The sequence below is a fragment of the Pinus tabuliformis genome, chromosome 7, assembly GCF_031772625.1.
Source record: "Pinus tabuliformis cultivar Carrire ecotype Pingquan chromosome 7, CPIR1, whole genome shotgun sequence".
Lineage (NCBI taxonomy): Eukaryota > Viridiplantae > Streptophyta > Pinopsida > Pinales > Pinaceae > Pinus > Pinus tabuliformis.
The window spans coordinates 1,965,408,280-1,965,422,269 of record NC_142293.1 but is presented as its reverse complement, the minus strand read 5'-3'; positions in this window follow the sequence as shown (position 1 = coordinate 1,965,422,269).

Here is a 13,990-nt window from a genome sequence, read left to right as displayed (position 1 = left end):
TAGGGTTGCCAAGCTCCTCATAGAGTTCATTAGGGAAAAATAAATGAACCTGCCATGTTTTCCATCTCTTTCCCATTTGCCTTCTTTTTCAGATTGGAATTTCCCCAAATGGTTTGATTTTTGGGAATTTCCTTGCTTTTCTTGAGCAAATTTAGGGATAAATATCTAGATATTTGTGAGCAGATTCATTGGTTTGACCCACTGAACTTCCCTTAGTTTCGCTAACGCTGCCCCTAGTCTAAAAACTTGAGTTAGTAGGGTCAGTAACGCACCCTTAGGCTTGGTAACATGCTTTATAAAGTAGGTTTTCAATGTGCAACCAACATTAGTGTGGAGTCAAGGCTTGCAATTGTGGTCTTTGCTTCAGTCAAGCTATCCTTCACCTCTGAGTTGATGAGGAGGTAATTTTTTAGTATAACATGGCCCCTGTGTGAAAAATATATCCTCTGATCCAGGAGAACCGAGTATTGTGTTGCACTATTAATTTCCTTTCTCTGGGCGTCATATGTTTGGGTAGTTTTCTCACTGCTAAGTAATTCACCACATCTGTGTACCATGGTGTTTTTATCGCCACAACAAACAAGTGTTCATCTGGGAACTAGTCTTCTAACACCATTGCATTGTCTATTCTTGGCACTCAAGAGAGGAAATCTACCACAAGGTTTTCCCTCCCTGGTTGATCCTTTATAGTTATGTCAAATTCCTGCAAAATTGGTAACCAACATGTCACTCTTCCATTCGTAATGGGTTTATTAGCTAAATATTTGATAGCAGAGTGATCAGTATACAGAACTACAAGGTATCCAGTTATATAGTGTTTGAATTTATTAATAGCATAAATAACAACTAGAAGCTCTTTCTTTGATACTGTGTAATTCAACTCAGCAAGTGTTAAGTTTTTGCTAATGTAATATATAGTATAGGGTTTCTTGTCTTCTTCTAGGCCAAGAACTTCTCCAATGGCTGAATCTGATGCGTCTGATGAAATTTGGAGTGGTATATCCCAATTCGGGCCTCGTAATACTAGTGTTGTTGATAGTAGTCGTTTCAAATCTGTAACGGCAATGTCACATTTGTCAATCCAAATAAGATCAATATTTCTTGTTAAGGCATATAATGGTGCAACAATCTATGAGAAGATCTTTATAAATCTACGATAATATCCTGCAAATCCCAGAAAACTACGTACCTCTTTTTGAGTCCAAGGAGTAGCTAATAAGAGGATTACCTGTATTTTTGCTAGATCTACCTGAATTCCAGTTGCTGAAATGGAATAACCTAGGATCAGGCCCTTTGTCATCATCATATGACACTTCTCATGGCTTAAGCATAGCCTAGTAGCAATACACCACTCCAGGACTTTCTCCAATGTCTGTAATGCATGTTCGAAGTCATCTCGATAGGGTGTGAAATCATCCATGTACACTTCCAATCCTTCATTTATCAAGTTTGCAAAAATACTCAGTATGGCTCTTGGAATGTAGAAGGTTTGTTGCAAAATCCAAAAGGTAATACCCTGTAAGCAAACGTTCCCCACGAACAGGTAAAAGTACTTTTATCCTCGTCTTTAGGGGCAATCTGAATTTGGTTGTAGCCACTGAAGCCATCCAGGAAAGAGAATAATTTCATCCCTGCCAGTGTATCTAGGACCTAATCGATGAATGGAATGGGAAAATGGTCTTTTTGCATTGCCTTTTTGAGTTCTCTGTAGTCGACGCATATCCGCCATTTCCCATTCCTTTTCGAGACCACTACTAATGAAGAAACCCATTTACTGTCAGATATAGGATAGATAAAATTCACATCTAAAGGCTTATTTGGTTGTGGTTCTTTAGGTTGCAGATTTGTATCCTCGTCTGGAGCGATTACACATCCAAATCTCAACTTGAGTTCATTCCACTCTCTCAACTTAGCTTCAGGGTCCAGACCCTCAATGATTTGTACTGATTGGATTGATCTGTTGTTGGGATTTGGGTTGGATTGGGTTGGGTTGAGCTAGGAGTTGCGGACGTATATTAGATTGAGGATTCTGCTGCAACATGTAAGGTGTTGGTAAAGTTGGTTGAGACAGAGGAATTGTCCCCATAGGTTGGTTCGTGGATCTTTGCCAATTTGATTGCTAGTTCTGGTTTTGTGAGGTGGAAGGGGACCATTGAGATGAATAGGGATTTTTCTGCCAGAATGGTGGAGGGTAAGAGGGATTTTGCCAATTATTGTTTGGATTTGACTGGTTGGGCCATGGTGGCATAGAAAATGTTTGAGGTGGCCAAGTAGAAAAAGGTGGTTGGTTCTACCATGACGCCCCTGAATATTGTTGAGATTTATATTGCGAGGGAGGAAAGAACTAAGATGGATCGGTAGGCATACCTATCTAACATTATTTCCATTGACGATGCTAGCTCAGCAGATATATTGGTTCCACTTTTTCTTCCGCTTCCTTGATTTAATCCTGGGAGCGATGGGCAACTTTTCGTGGCATGTTCCTTAGTGCATATGGCACATTTTTATATCATATCTAGTGGGCACTCTTTATGACTGTGTTTCTTTCTACAACGGGGACATAAAATAGCCAGGTTCTGTTCTGCTTCGGCCTACTTTCCTTTAGCTTGCATGATATCCAATTGTGTCGTCAAGGTCCCCAGGATATCAATCTTGAAATCTTCCAATAGATTGCTGATTTCGACTCTTGTAATGCTTCCTCTTGAGGCTTTGCTATCTCTAGTGATCGCATTGCATCTGGCTGGTTTCAGCGTTGTATTGCCCTTGGAGCACCTGATGCACAAGTTTATAATATTGTCATAATCTTCTTGATAAATATCGCCCTTACCCATTATATTCAGTGTTTCTACCCATTGGTCTTTCATACATTTAATCATTGTGGTTTTTAGAACATTATCAGGCAGATTTGCATAAGGAGATATTTGCAGATTATATTGGAAATGCTCCACATATTGTTCCAAAGTCTCATTAGGCTTAGCTACCATTTGAAAGATTTCATTTTTTGTTCTCTAGTTCAGCAATAATCTTCATAATTTTTAAGGAAGAATGTTTTCATCTGTTCTCGTTCATGGATGGTACCTCCACCATGTCCCATAAACCAATGTAGGGTTGGTCCCTTCGGAGTAGAGGGGAACAGTTTTAGCTTCTGGGGGTCGGTGGTGTAATCGTAAATCCTACAGAGGACATCGAATTTGAAAAGGAATGCATCAGGGTCTTTTGAAGTTAGCCCATGAAAGGTAGGAATATTATGTAATGGGATAGCTTTCAAGGGGGCATTGACAGTTGTGTCCATAATAGGGTATTGTAATGTAGAGTTTTGGGGTTGTCGCTGATTATTCGCCATTTGTTCAAAAATATGCCCATATTCTTCAGGGATCTCTGGAGCTGGAGAGTTGTTCCTATGATGTCCAGAAGAGGATGGAATGATTCTAACAGTGATACCTTGATCCATAACATTGGGTGTCCTATGTTCATTCACTACTTCAAGAGATCTAGGTTCTGATGATTTAATTTTAGGATTACCTGTTTCTCTTTCTCCTTCGCAGAGGTTGCAAGAATTCCCTTCTTGTGAAGGGGGTGGTTGTGAATTTTCAATATCTTGAAAACTATGTTCAAACCCTTCAGTCTTATTGTGATCCCAACGTTAGCTACAGATGGTGATCATGTGGCCTGAAGGGAAATAGTAGGATGTCTGGTAGCAATAGCTCGGGGTCCTACTAATGACTAAGTCTCAACTTTTCTTATGATTTCGTCAATAAAAGTTGATCGTCCAAGGGTGACCGGTCCCTTAGAATTTTCAGGTTTGGGGAGAGGAATTATATCTTTTTTCTGGTCTTTTCTTCTCAGTAATTCATACAAAAATACAAACATTCATTTATACTTTAAATTCCTACATAATTTTGATGGAAAGTGGGTGAAGGAGTGAACATTTTACTCGTTTGTTACGCAGGTTCTTACCTTCCGTTTTTAATACCCAATTCTCTCTCAACAGACATACATCAATCTTTGTAAAATGGCAACACTTTCCCTAGCAATGGCGCCAAAATGTTGGCTGCTAAAAGGTGTCTTTTGAAACTCCTAATTGCCTCACATTAATTATCAACCTGGGTAAGTCTTTTTATTCCATGAGTGTACACAATATGTGCAAGTTATAATTGCAGAGAGTATTGCATTAAAATAAGTTCTTAAATTCAATACACGAGTAAAAGGATGCAATCATACTTCTCAAGCTTGTAACTTTAAGGGAAATAATTCATCTGAGCATCATGACTCAATCTTAAACAAAACCATAATTCAATCTTAATCAACCAATTTGAATGATAATCAACCGAGAGCACCGTAGCATTAACTGAGCTGATTCAGCTGGCTTTAAACTACTATATAGAAGGAAAGCATTTAATCAATAATGCTCTATTCTTTAACTAACCAAAAATGATTCTTCAACTCATAACTAATTCAATCCATGACATGAATTAAATAAAGCCAACCTGGATTGCGCATTAATGAAATGAATACCAGAAATCTGAATTAAAGAAAATAAATCAACCGCAAAGCTGTAAAGTAGAATAAACTTGCAGGAAATAGAAAAAGCATAAAATAAGTAACAGCAGTAAGATCCACTAGAGACCAGGCCCTAGCCACCAGCAAATACTGCTTAGCTACTTCACAATATCCGAATGAATAGCAATGCACGTTAAGTATTAATCATCAAAGTCACTTTTGATTACGATACAATCCTATTCTTCAGAGTCATGCTACTGTAAATTAAAATTATAATTGAAGTAAAAGACGAGAGACCCCTCTTCATTTTTCCCTTTTATAGTCAGAACATAAAAGATAAATGTGATCCCTTGGGATCAGGAGATCCCAAGGGATTCATAACTAAATGCTATCTTCAGACAATTCTTTCATTTTGCGCTGATCTTCTTGATTCATTCCTTGGTTTGACCACACATCACACATCTCATTTCCCTTGATTAGCTTTTGTTGTTCCAACTTTGGAACAACAGCTGTTCCATCTGCCGTTTTTCTACATAAAAAGTAATGAGAGTTAGTTTGGTCGGTCAAATCGTATCAAGAGCAGTTTCATTCATTCCTTATCAAAATCCTATCAATATATTATTATATCATGGCACAAAATGGATAAGTAAGGAGGAAAAAGATAGTGATCAAGAGTAAATAATACCTATTGCAAGGCTCAACACTTTACTATCTTATGTCGAGCAAATGTTAATAAAATTGAGGCATGTTAGAGAAATTTTGTGCAGTGATCATTCACATTTTTTAACAAAGGTTTTTTATTTAAGGGGGGATGTGTGAACACAATTTTCAATTTTAGATTATTGATCGAGAATGTACTATTTGGATCCCTAAGTGATCATTGAAGAATAGTTTGGTATTTATTTTATTTTATTTTGATAAATTTTGTATTACTATTTTTCTATGTATGTAATGCATGAAATGCTAGGTTAAGAAAAATAAGTCTATTTTAATATTAGAAATCAAGTCAAGTGTGAGTTTGCATGAATTAGTTGGCGAGAGAAAATTCAAGTTTACATAAAGTTTGCATGATTCCATATTTAATAAGTTTCATGTTTATATAAGTGTGGTTGGGTCATTGTAATGAGAAGAAAGAAGAAAGATCATAGATGAGCTATAACTCGATAGATTTATATGGGAGAATCAATTTTGTGTTTAATAGAGTAATTCATAAGCATATCATGTGTTTTCGTGTATATTTTGTGATTTGCTCTGCCATTCTTTCAAATTGGTATCAAAGAGATGTCAAATCTACTTTCTTAAATAAATTTTTGGAAGAGGAAATCTATGTGTAGCAACCTCTAGGTTATGAAGTTGAACATGACGAAGACAAAGTTTACTAATTCAAGAAATCGCTCTACGACTCAAACAAGATCCAAGAGCCTGGCATAGCAGAATGGACAATTATATGACTAGAAATGAATTCTCTATCAACTGATGAATTTAGTGAAATTGAAATTGTTAATGAGCACATGCATGCTCAGATATCCCTCCATAGAGCAAAAGAAAATTTTGTTGATATTAACTTTGATGAAGAACAATTAAATAGTGATGAATGTTTGCACATTATGTAATAGATTGATCTCATTGATTTTTTGTTATTTGGTGAGAGAAGTCTACTTGTATCTGGAAGCCAAGTGGAATAAAACATGTTTGTCGCAACAAAGGTTGTTAAAGAAATGGGAAATGAATATTATGATGCAATGACATAGGAAGAGAAGGAAAAGGAAAAGAAGAAAGAAGAAGAGGAAAATTCTCTCATTGTAGAGCATAATGAAGATGTTTCTAACATTTATTTTGAGTGTGCAGTTTAACAATATAGCTACAATTGTAACTAAAAGAGAAGATGAAGAGAAAGATGCAAGAAATGACATGGAAGTTTCTGAAGACAAAGAATAAATAATTGAAACAACCTTTTAACAGTGGAGTCAAGAAGAGATCAAATTCAACTATAAAGAAACATGGCAGAAAAAAGATCAAGAATATAAAGTGCAAGAAGAAAAGAAAGGTTCACAAGTTGAAGATAAAGAGTTCTGTCAGCAGCCCATGTGAGAACAAATATTTGACAAGTAAGTTGTAGATGATAGACTCAAAAATCTTAAATTGAAATAACAACAATGAAGGAATATGGATCTCAAAACAAGAAAGCACAATTGAGAATGAAACATCCTCGAGGGTATATTATTTCAAAGGAACAAGAAATAAAATCCAACATTGTAAAAAAAAATTGATTCATTGTAAGCCTAACTGAGACTTAGATCAGCATACATGTTTAAGTTATGTTTAGTAACGATTAAGTTAAGGTTGAGCCATATGGTTGTAATTAAGGGGGAGTGTTAGAAATAGTAATTACTCCCATATGCATGCAAGTCATGAAGAGTTAAGAAAATAAAGTCAAGTCTGATATTAGAAGTCAAGTCTAGTGTGAGTTTCCATGGTTCCATATTTAGTAAGTTTGGTCTTTATATACCTATGGTTGGGTCATTGTTATTAGAAGCAACAATAAAGAAGAGAGACGAGTTTCATCTCAGTGGATGAATATGAGAGAATCAAGTTTGTGTTTAATACAGTAATTGAGTAGTAGCTTATGCATTTTTGTGTGTATATTTTGTGCTTTCCTCCTCTACCTTTCCTGCATTACCTTCAGGGGGAGGTGGGAGCAGGAGGGGATCTTCTTAGCCCCAAAAAAATAATTGTGTTTCAATTTTCTTGGGGTCTCGGCCATATCACAAATAACCAAATGGAGTATCTTACTCTATATAAAGCAATGGAAATTTCTTTGAAAATAAATGTTATAAATCTACTAGTCTTCAGCAATTCAAAAATTATAATTCCATAGGTGGTTCAGGCTAGAAAGAAGTTAGATTATGACCTCCCTCCCACTCTTCAAGTGGTTTTTCTCCTTGTCTCTCAGCTCGAGAATGTTGAATTTTTCCATGTTTATAGACATTTGAATTCTTTGGCTAATGAATTAGCAAAAAAAGGCTCAATGATGGAACAACGATGACTACAGTTAAATCAAGGAATGTTCAAAATCTCTCATATCCTTTATTCATCAAAACATATGTATTTCTATTCAAATTTTATAGCATATGGAAATATGCTCCAAGAAGAGAATGGAAATGTCTTTTGTTGTGATACTCTTCTTGCAACAAACCAAAATGGTCGTCTTAGAAAATCAATCAGTGACCATAAACACATAGTCAATAACATTCTTGGTAGAAGGAAGGCTAGCCAACCTATATGAATTCCCAAGGGTAGATAGGAGTAGGCAGAGGGGTGTACAAGAATTTATTCTTAATGGTTGTTTTAGCGTTGGTATAGGCAGTGTAGGATCTGATATACTTGCCAATATTCTGTGAATTTTTTTCCAATTAAAATACTTCTACACTACTTCCATTGTCTTCTCTACACCAAAGTTCTCTCTAGCTTGATTGTAATGTTCCTCCCAGATTAGCAAGGCACACTCACTTTAAGGGACACAAAGGTGTCCTAGGCAACACAATATTCCATCCTAGAGGTGGTAATATGGAACTAGCTTACCGGTCATCAACATATAGAAGGTTGTCATGAATTCTAAAGTATTGTTGTATAGTTACAACCATGTAGAGGTCTCTTTCAAAAAATAGTTGAGAACTATGGTTAGTGCCATAATCGGTGGTCGACTTAAGTAGTATGTAACATGATTGCTGTTACCTGTCTTGTATTTGATGTTCAAAAGGAATTTTTGTGAGTATGTGGATCATTTTTTATGGCAGTCATTTTGTAACTTCCCTCGTGTCAACGAAAATGGAAGAGACCTATGATACATGTGGATGATTGTCTCCTTCCCTACCATATAATGTTTCCATTATTTGCAGGCCTATACAATGGAATACATCTCCTTATCATAGGTGGGGTATCCTCAGAAAATATCATAGTGTTTCACTATAATAGGCTACCAGATGCCCTCACTAAATGAGTATTGCACTAAGAGCATAGTTAAGTGTATGTGTGTGGATCTCAAATGGTTGTTGTAGGGTTGGAAGGGTCAAAACTATTGTGGAGAAAAGGTAGTGTTTTATCTCTTCCCTTGGTTACTTTACTTAAGGGTCAAGCGATATAAGCGAACCTTGGCACAAACCTTCAGTAGAAGTTAGCAATGACCAAGAATTTAGGAAGCTCTATTAGAGTTTTTGATGTTAGCCAATAAAAAATGGTTTGGATCTCAGCTAAACCTACATGCACTCCTTGCTCATCAATAATTTAGTTCGGGTATTAGATCTTTTCCATGGAAAAAAGGCATACTTCTAGGTTAGCACATATTTTGTGCTACCATAGAGTGTGGAGGGCCTAATGAATATGTTACCAATGTTCTTCCCAAACCCTACTAAAGATGAGGATATCATCTAAATTTACAACCATGAAAAAGTTGGTGAAAGGCCAATATATCATCCATCATCCTCTTGAAAGTTGTTGGGGAATTTTTCATGCCAGAAGGCATGACCAACCATTCAAAAGGACCCTCTGTGGACTTGAAATTAGGCTTCCACACTTTAGTTAGTTCTATTGGGACTTGTGGTAGTCAGACTTCAAATCAATCTTATTGAAATGATTTTCTCCTTTGAGTTGGTCAAGAAGCTCATCAATCTGAGCAATCGGTACTGGTTCTTGATTGTGATTTTGTTTAGGGCTCAATAATCAACGCAGAGTCGCCACATCCCATATTTACTCTGCACAAGTGCAATTAGGATTCCACATGGTGAGGATCTCATTCAAATGTGCCATTTTTTGAGTAGCTCTTGAATAAGTTGCTTGATTTCATCATTCTTCGTAAGAGAACAGTGATATATTGGCTCGTTGGGCATGTGTGCGTTGGGGGTCAAGTCAATTTAATGGTTGACCTTATAGTGAAGAGTTATCCATGTGGAGGAGGCCAATATGTCTCCATTCTCTTCCATGATCTTATTCATTTGTTGTCGCTACTTGGCGGAGCCTTGTGTGGAGGCCATGGATTTGGCTACAATAATCCCATTACTTTGAGATAAATTCAAGAGGAATAAATTTTTCCTATTTTATGAGAATATATTACTACATTAGTTAGTAAAAAGGGTTACCTCTTGTATTGTATATAACTGTCTAGCCAAAGTAATAATAACACTACAAGGTCTAGACTCATATGTAACATGTTGCTTCAAAAAATATGGTTGGCCTAACAAAAAATCATAATCTTCAAGGGCAGAAACATCACATAATACCTCATCCGTGAAATTCTTGATGCTATAGGGTAGGTGGCATTTTTGGTTGACTCAAATATCTTTCCCTTGGACAGTCATTGAATTCTCAATAGGCCTAGCCACCTAATGACCTCTGCTGATGTGAGGTTCATTTGAATCCAACTATCAAAAATGAATATAATTAGGGTGCCCTTCTCCCATATTTTTGCATGGAATATTCATTCACCTTCCTTCGAATCTTCAAGGTCACTTTGTTTGAACCTAGTAGTGGCAATGATGGTTTTAGATTTTGCATCAATGATTTTTTCCCTTGTTTAGATTTTGTTGAAAGATGAAACCTACATTCGATTTTCAGGCTTTTAGCTCAATTACGAGAAACTACTTTTCATGGAATTATTTGGTGTTATGAGTGGCACCCTTATCGAACTTGTACCACATTCCTGTATCTTTCTTCATATTCCCAATGCCATTATTTGTTGGAAGGTTTGGTGGGTTGTCCTAGGGTGGTCTGCCCTGGCTCTATCCTTTTTTATGTTTTTTTGGATACTTGTGCCCTACTTTCTTTGTGAATGGTTGGTAGAATCAAAGGCCTTACTTCTTCTACTTAAACTTTTTCTCAATTTTAGTAGCATATTACTATGTTGCACCAAGAAAGGAGATGTCCAAAACACCTTATTTTGTTTTGATGTAGAGTAACTAGTCGTGACACTTAAGCACTAGATGTCACTCAAATTTTTTGATATCCAACTTGGTGCACAAGGTGTGAAAGATATATGTGAACTCTTGCATGGTTTGTTCCCTTTTTTACCATAGTGTGGCCCATCTCATGTACTAGTCTTCATCGTTTCCAACAAGCTAATATTGTTCCTAATAGCATTTCTAAACGAGTCCTACCTGGCTGCAACTATTAATAGTGGGGATTCCCCTCTAGCCCTTTGCTCACAGTAATTTTAGCACCAATCATTGACATGGGGGGTGGCCTTAAAGAGTGGAAATATAATATTTTCTCTATCGGAAAATTTGTAGAATAAAAAATACCATTCTAGTAGATTTCACCATTTTTCTAGATCATTTTTGTCTATCTAATATTCAAATATAGGCATATAAATATTTACTGAACTTTAAATGGGGTGGCAGCTCCAAAGTCACCATTTGATGAATATGCATCTCCTATTGGCATCCCTCGAAGGATCCAGGAAACTTTATACATCATTTTGTTCCTTTTTCACTCGAGGGCTTCTTCAAGCAACATCTTAATAAGATGTCCTACTCCCTCATCTTTTATTTCTTCTTTCATGGGATGAAATTGGGTTCAGCGAGGATGGTCTTGCAACTATTCAAACAATTTAAGTCCGATCTCTTTATACCCCAACCTCGTCAGGGACGTGCATAGAAAAATAGAGAAAGAATATACCACTTTGATACCACTAATCAAAATTTATGAAGGGAAGAAAATGAAATACATATTAATAATAAAAAAACATAGATATACAATGAAATGTGACTTCAATTAAATAGTGGGAAAATATTAAAAATGGTATACAAGTAGAATGAAGCAAACTAGCTCGAACAATGGTAGCTTATCTCTAAGGAAAGTTGTGACACCTACACACCTTCATCAACTATATTATATTGAGCATAACAAGAATTTTTATCATTAATGAATAATGAGAAACAATAAAAATTAGAAACCCTAACCCTAGGAGATGAAGCACCAAAAGCTTATAGGCATCAATGGGGTGAGTTGGAAGATCAAGTTACCAAGGTTGTCACTTTATCATACGATATTTTTTTGGTGCACACTATATCCCATTTGAAAGGTCTATCTGAGGAGAACACATTCCAATTGCCATGTTTCCCAAAGAAATTTTGTTTTGGGCCTCAAAATGGCTCCAGAAGTTCACGACATAAAATTTGATAAAAATAGAAGTGTCAAAATAGGAAAATTATGCTATGAACCAAAGGAATAGATGGGGGACTACCAGTATCCACCCGAATCAATACTAGCTTATGAAAATTTGTTTGACTGCCCATGGGGTCTAAATATGAAAGCTATTATTTCCCTTGAGAGAAAATGAATAAAGTTGAAAGGAAATAACAGGCTAATTGTAATCATGCTTAATCCTCATGAAGGAAAACAACACATTAAAGCATTGCATGATGATGCAAAATAAAAATGACAATACCAAGTCATGCAGGAATACAAAGACAATATCGAGCCTAATGCAGTAGTAAAATTATTTTAGGCTCACCCCTTCCCATTACACAAAACTCGGATACCAAGATCTATGAATGGAAGATTCAAAACTATGAATACAAGGCTAAAGAATGTTTCTATATTAAAGTAGTACCAATTATGAAGACCTAACCATGTTTTATAGGGAAATAAGTCCCCGTTATATATGAAATAAAATTAATGCAATCCATGACACTAATTCCAAAAGAGCTAAAGAAGAAATTTGGCACCTCCCTAAAATTTAAAAACATAATTCTCCTTCAAATCATCTTGATAATGTTTCTAAATTAGTAGATGAATAAGGAAGAATATGATTTATTTTCTAACTTTTGCTATAAAAGAAACAAGATCGTGGGATACTCATGCCCCTCAACTTTAGACATGGAAAAATACTACTACATATTTTTTTGAATATTTTTGGGGAAATAAAATATATATATTGGCCAACATTCCCCAATTTAAGTTAAGATGTGATGTTACAACCCACGTTGAACAATTTGAAATAGAATGGAAAAGGATTGTGTACAAAGATGAGAGATTCTAGCCATAGATGTTCCACAGTAATCTCAATGGCATTTCTAATAAGTGGTATAAATTTGAAGAAGCTTAGGGATAAATACTCCATTTGAATGAATTAAAGAGTAATTTTATAGTATGCTTTGAGTTTAATCCTGCCGAGAAAGAATTAATTGAAGTAGATCAACAAATTGAATACATTATTAAGAAAGAAACTCTTGTAGAATTAATGGAAATAGGAAAAGTGAAAGTCAACTATTGATTGACTTTGAGATGAAAATAAATAAATAAATAAATATATATATATCATTTCAACAACCAGTAGAAATGGAAGCCTCCCAAATCAACATGAACAGCATCAATATTTGGGGAAAATATTATGATGGAAAAAGGATCACCCTAAGAACCATAAACAAATTAGGATGATACTTAAGATATATACAGAGAAAAAAATAAAAATCTTAGAATCTAGACTTCCCACATTCATACTAAGAAGTGAAGGTAGGATACTAGAAACTCGAGGATTCAAAGACTCCTAAATAGATGGATGTCGAATTAAAAATAAAAAAATCGACATATATAATGATGGTTGACTAAAAATTTCTTGAGTGGGTGATTACTGGCTAGAAAAATAAACCATTGAATTCATCAACCTTCTTAAGGAGTATCAGGATACATTCACAAGAGGCTATAAATATTTGAAGGGACTTGTAGAGGAAATGGGGGAGATGAAAATCAACCTCATGCTAGGATCCAAGTTGGTTAAGAAATGATTTATAAATTGGCCCGCAAGTAAAATTCAATTGTACAAAAAGAAATTGAAGGGATGCTAGTTGTTGACATCATATATTCTATAGGAATGTAGACTCGACAAGTCTAGTGGTTGTGCAACCAAAGAAGCATGACATGAAGAAATTAAGAAGGTGTGTTGATTTTTGTGGTATGAATATGTTAACAGTAATAGATCCATAGCGAACTCCACTCGCTAATGAAATTATAAATGAAGTTGCAAGGCATGAGCACTACTCATTCAAAAACAGTTTCTCAAGGTATTTAATCAAGTACCCATAGTAGAATATGACTAAGAAAGGATAACATTTGTTTCAAAATTTGGTTATTTTGAATATCAATTTATGTCATTTAGAATAAAAAAACACTTTCCCAAAATTTTAATAAAATCATTCCAGGAGTATATTTGTAAGAATATAAGGCCAGATCACATTACAATGAGGCGAAAAGGAGATTTTAACATAAATGAAAAGTGAGGAAACCCTAACATCCAAAATGCTAACCATAGGAGATCAAACACTAATAGTATTGTCAGCCTTGATGGAGTTAGTTGGTATGTCAACTTTCGAGGGTTTTAACTTTTGCATATGATATTTGCATGGAAAACTCAATAGCTTGTTGGAAAGGTCTAGCCAAGAAGTATGCATTCCCACTAGGTCAAGTTGAGAGCTTGCAACTAACAATGAAGTTCTGG